Raw genomic sequence first — 5,661 nt, 5'->3', positions numbered from 1 at the left:
GTAATTTACCATGGGACGTGATTCTAGAAAGGTTTCAAGACAACTATGGAGTTCTAAAAATATTAATAAATCGCGTTCAATGTGTTTAATCGGAAAACAGCGGAACGTGATGAAGTATTCAGAGTACATATTCTAAAAAATTGAAACCACCCACTGAAAATGAGTGCCTGAAGACAGCAGTACTGAATTTTGAATAATAAATTTAATTATGGTATTCACTGCTATTACTGCTCTTTTAAAGTGTAAAAAATGTGATGGAAATGTACTGTTTCAAACAGCAAGTACAAGTGGATCCCAGCCCACTATTATAGTTGCATAAAATAACTGTGGAAATGAATATATTCCTTCCTGTTCTTTCATTAGGCGTTTCTTATGAAATAAACAGACGTTTCATTTTTGTAATGAGAATACTAGGAATAAGATATGAAGGATTGTGCAAGTTTTCTGGGCTGATGGACATGCCGTCTTTTTTAGATAAATGTACGCATACAATATTACTGAAACAGACTTTAAATTGGAGTAAAACCGTCGCAGACGCCTTCATGACGAAAGCTGATCGGGAGAAGAAAAGCGGTATCGGGAGATGGGACCTGGCAAAAACGGGGATATACATCGTCATTTGGAGTTTCTTCTATAATTGGCTAATTTACTGGAAAGTTTCTTGATATAAACATTAAAAGTGCATATTGTACGCTATGTGAGTATTGCAAAAACAAACAATTTTCTTCTGGGAAAATAGAGGTGGAGGCCATGGTCGAAATGTTTCAGCATTCTGAAACCAAATATAGAGTTAAGTATGCAAACTATATTGGCGATGGTGATTCCAAGACCTACCCAGAGGTTATAAAAGCAGATCCTTACAAAAATACAACCGTAAATAAAAACGAATGTATAGGGCATGTCCAAAAGCGGATGGGGACTCGATTACGTGCACTGAAAACTAAACAAAAAGGCCTTGGTGGTCAAGGTAAGCTTACAGGAAAAGTAATAAACAAATTAACCGTGTACTATGGTTTATCAATACGCCAGCATTGTGATTATATTGAATATATGAAATCTGCTATAATGGCAACTTTTTATCACTACGGCTCGAGCGATGAAAAGCTGAATCATGATATGTGTCCAAAAAGGCGAAGATTCTTCGTGCTCCTACCAGCGCGCTGAAGCAAAGGGAAAGCTTGCTAGTTATACTCAAGATTATTCTACCTTACCGCCTGATGTTTTAAAAGCTATCAAACCTACTTACGAAGATTTCCGTAATGAAAATTTACTTTCGAGATGTGTAGTTCAAATCAAACAAATAATGAAAGCTTTAATCAACTATTACTGAAAATATGTCCAAAAACGGTAAATACTAGTCATACTATCGTACAAATTGTTCCATACATAGCTACTTGTATATTCAATTCAGGTATAAATTCATTATTGGTTGTAATGAAAACACTGGAACTTAAGTTGGGGGCCTAATTCTCATCGGTATGCTGAAAAACTGGATGCTCAACGTATGAAAATGGCAGATAAGCGTGCTAACGATAACACTCGAGAAGGTAGAATGCTATGTAGGCAATTGCAAATCGATATTTTAAAGGCTGTTATGACGGTTGAAGAACTATTATATGACCCAGGAATAGAGGGCACAGTGTAAGTAATTAAATAAATCGTATAGTTCTACATAAATCCATAGCAAAACCTTAAATGATTTTTTTTTCCCAAAACTATGTTTTTTGAATTAGTGATCACTGTAACTTAAAAACCGTTTTGTAGATTTCAATAAAATTTATACTGCTTTGTATAATTGTCGGTTTTTTTCTCGAAAATCTGAAAAATATTTTCTGAGGCCGCCATAATGTTAATTTAAAAAAACAAAAAGGCTGGAATTTAGAACAATGTATATTTTGGAATTTCTGGCAAACTATAATGTTTTTTTTTAATGAAACTTGGTGGAGATGTTAGTGAGGTGTTAAGGAACACTCTTTATAACTTTAAATTATTCGGGAAATAATAATGTTTTAATTATTTACATTCAAAATGCCCTCGGGAACTTCACTATAATTTGCCACATTACACTCTATATTTTTTAACATTTCACTAAAATTCACCAAATATACACTCACACGCGTGTTTTTACCGATTTTTATGTTAATATTCTAATAATATCTATTAAAATTAAATGCAAATTCATTTGCCTATGCAATCACATTCCAATTTTAAGCGCGAATAAGAAGAAGATTGGAATGCCAACAGTATGGTGTTGCCGAATGCCTGCAAATGAAAACAAAAAATAAGTTCTTGAGTTTAGTGTTAGTCATGGGGGTGGAGGTTATTGTGCCTCCTTACTAATATACATACACGCATATGACGTTTTAATTTTGGGTTCAATTGTTTTAACACGGAAAGGAGTTTTACGCATTGCGTAGCCGGAGTTGGACTGATGAGGGTTATTTTTTTGAAGCGCGGCCGAAGGCCGCCCACGCGAAAGGAGTTCTACGCAAAAATTCTACAAATTTACAAAAACTCTCCTAGTCGACGCTCCTGTAAAATGCAAAGGAACCTGCGTATGTATACCGTTTGTTTAACTGTTATTTTCCAATGTTATTTTTTCCATTGTTTTTGATACGTATATTGTTATTGGTAAGTACATCGTAGTATATTGTTACTGATATATTCAAGCGTGCAAGTTTGAAATCAAGTGAAAAGTTAAAATACGGTATTTAAAAGACATTATTGAAAATTTTAAGAATGAATCCACCTGAAAGCGGTAAGTTTATAATTTTATTTATAAATATATTTCATAGTAGTAAATTTATTTACAGATTGTGAACTTCCCACAACGAGCAAAGCGATTCCAACGCCAGGCAATACTTCTTTGCCACATAGTCTGACGGCGTTGGAAATAAAATCTATGTGGAACTTTTCGAAAGTAATGCAAAACCTGAACACAACGGAAAAGTGTGTGGCATTTGCAGAGGAAAACGGCCTTGTGTTGCGTTCCAGGCTCTGTCGCACCCACAGGACCCAAATGAAACTACAAGCTAGAGGAAACGATTCTTTGGGTACCTTTAGGTGCAGTAAGGAACAGTGCAAAAGGATGTCAGGAGTGTCCAGAGCTACTGGAACGTGGTTCGAGCAATGCAAAATATCGCTGCCACACATCTTTTACCTTATGTATGTATATGCGCACCGGTGGTCGCACGAAAATGTACGCTTCGAAAACTATTTGGAGGGATCCTGTCTTTCGACAGCCACCATTTCCGACTGGTATAACTACTGCCGTGAGGCGGTAAGTTTATACCAGATTGACTGGCAGGAGTCGGTGGGTAGAATTGGGGGTCCTGGAAAAGTCGTACAAATTGACGAAAGTAAATTTGGAAAGCGGAAGTATAATAAAGCTAATAAGTTATTTTTGTAATAAAGTATGCACTTTTTTAACCAGTATGTTTAAATTTAGGAAGAAGAGTGGAAGGCCACTGGGTTCTTGGCATAATTGAGGACGGTAGTGACGATCTCCGCCTAGAAGTGTGTCCAGACAACATACGTTCCGCGGATGTGCTCATACCTTTAATTAGAAAGCACGTCAAAGAAGGTTCTATTATACATACGGACTTTTGGAGAGCCTATGACTGCTCGGCTAATTATGGGTATGAGCACAAAAAAGTAAACCACAGCGACCCCGACAACCCCTTTGTGGCAGAGGATGGTACTCACACGCAAAGGATTGAGTCCCAATGGCGCATTGTCAAAAGATATTTTAATAAAGAAAATTATAGTCATCCAGTTTGCTTTACAGATGTTATAGTGGAATATTTATGGAGAAAATCTGTAAATAAAAATCACGAAGACCCGTTTATTAAACTTATCGAAGCAATAAAATACAGTTATAACCCGTAATTTTGGCTTTTAATTACATTATTAATATCATTGTTTTTAAGTTTAAATGAGTTGTATGTTTTTATTTTCAAAAATATCATCCCTGCGTGCGAACTTCGCATTCATTTCAGGTGTATGGCAACACCAACTTTTCGCTAAATTAGAGAACTTTAACATTAAATTACTTAAAAACTATAAGCCTCCGGCAGGTTCTGTTTTCAGTTTTAAGATGGGGATACACCCCTCTATCACCCCCTTTTTTCCGTTTTTTCCAAAGCGATATACATTATACTAAAGTTTTTCCAAAAAAAACTTTCATCAAGCACGAGATTATCTACATATTAATAAAACTAATTTCTCTTGTCCGATTGATTTTAAATGAATCTCCATTGACTTGTGATGATCACCGCAAGGGGCTTCTGGAGAAACGGGCTCCACATAAGCAGCGATAACTCTTCCAAATATTAATTTCTTTTTTTTTTTTTTGAAATTTTGCTAAAGTCAATTCGAAATATAATGTTTTAATGCGATCATTTTAGTTTCGTAAAATGAAGCAATTGACTAGCAAAAAATGATTGAAAATCATCATTTTATCGGGCGTCTGACTACCGCTAACCACTTATGAACAACTGCATGAGTATTTTGCTCACACGGCATTCTTTTGCAATGTTCAAAAAGTGGATAACGCAGCAGTTGACTAATTTCAATCAAAACGTATGACGTCACACATTTTTTGAGTATACACTTTGATTTAAATAATTGTCTTTTGTTAATATTTTGAGGGGCATTGTTGCTGAAAAAATGCATCGACCAGGTTTATCATTCTACAATTATTCAATGTATTCATCATTGTGAAAAATCAATATTAACCCTTTTATACTTATACAGACGTAAACCCTGTAATTTCGTCATATCCAGTACCATATATTAAAATCTAGGCCCAATACCGTGCCAAAAGGAAGTGATGGAGTGCAAAACGACGGAGCAAGAAAGGCTAAAGCGAGCCAAAAGAAGAATGAACGAGCACCAAAACCAAAATCGGAGGCTGTGTTGGTAAAGCCGGTAGGAGGCCACAGTTATGCTGAAATCCTCAAAAGCATCCGAGAAAAGACCATGCCAGACGAAACCACAACGGTGAAAGGCATAAGAAGAACCAAAACAGGCGCTCTTTTACTTGAGTTAGAAAAGGGGAAGACGGTTAACGCTGATTTTTTGAAAGAACTAGAGGAAACTGTAAAAGCGGTCGGTTCCATTACAACCCTCAGACCAACTTCAACTGTAGAGATCAGAGACTTGGATGCCGTCACGGAGAAGAAAGAAGTTGATGACGCTGTGAGAAAAATGCTAGCTGGCACTAATGAAAATATCGATGTTAGGATCACAAAACCTAATCAACGACAACAAATACGGGCTTATGTTACTCTCGCTATTGAAAGCGCAGAAAAACTGCTCAAGCAAACGAATATCAAAATCGGATGGGTTAGTGCAAGGATGAGAGCTAGCATATCTCTGAAGCGCTGCCACCGGTGCTTCGGTGTCGGACACCTTCAATCAAACTGTAAAGGACCAGACAGAAGCGGAAAAGGTATATGCATCCGATGTGGAGAAGCTTGATGGTCTTAGAAAAAGGAGTTCAAGCAGTATTGATAAGCGAACAATACGCTCAATCCGAGAAAGCTTGGATCGAAGACGAGTCGGGAACTGCCGCCATGGCTCCATGTGACTTTTTCCTGTTTCCCAAACTCAAGTTGCCGCTCCGTGGAGAACATTTTGAGACAATTGAAGTCATAAAAG

General features: G+C 36.8%; 1 long non-coding RNA gene across 1 annotated transcript; it reads left to right on the top strand.

Moving 5' to 3' along the window:
- Nucleotides 1-747: 747 nt before the first annotated feature.
- Nucleotides 748-5,441, top strand: LOC128858521 (uncharacterized). The gene is made up of 3 exons (XR_008454021.1): nt 748-1,347; nt 1,412-1,641; nt 4,756-5,441. It is a non-coding gene; the product is annotated as an uncharacterized LOC128858521 (long non-coding RNA).
- Nucleotides 5,442-5,661: the final 220 nt, after the last annotated feature.

Source organism: Anastrepha ludens, chromosome 3, assembly GCF_028408465.1.
Source record: "Anastrepha ludens isolate Willacy chromosome 3, idAnaLude1.1, whole genome shotgun sequence".
In the NCBI taxonomy this organism is placed as follows: domain Eukaryota; kingdom Metazoa; phylum Arthropoda; class Insecta; order Diptera; family Tephritidae; genus Anastrepha; species Anastrepha ludens.
Note: the sequence above shows the minus strand (reverse complement) of the source record. Positions and strands in the feature narration are given on the sequence as shown.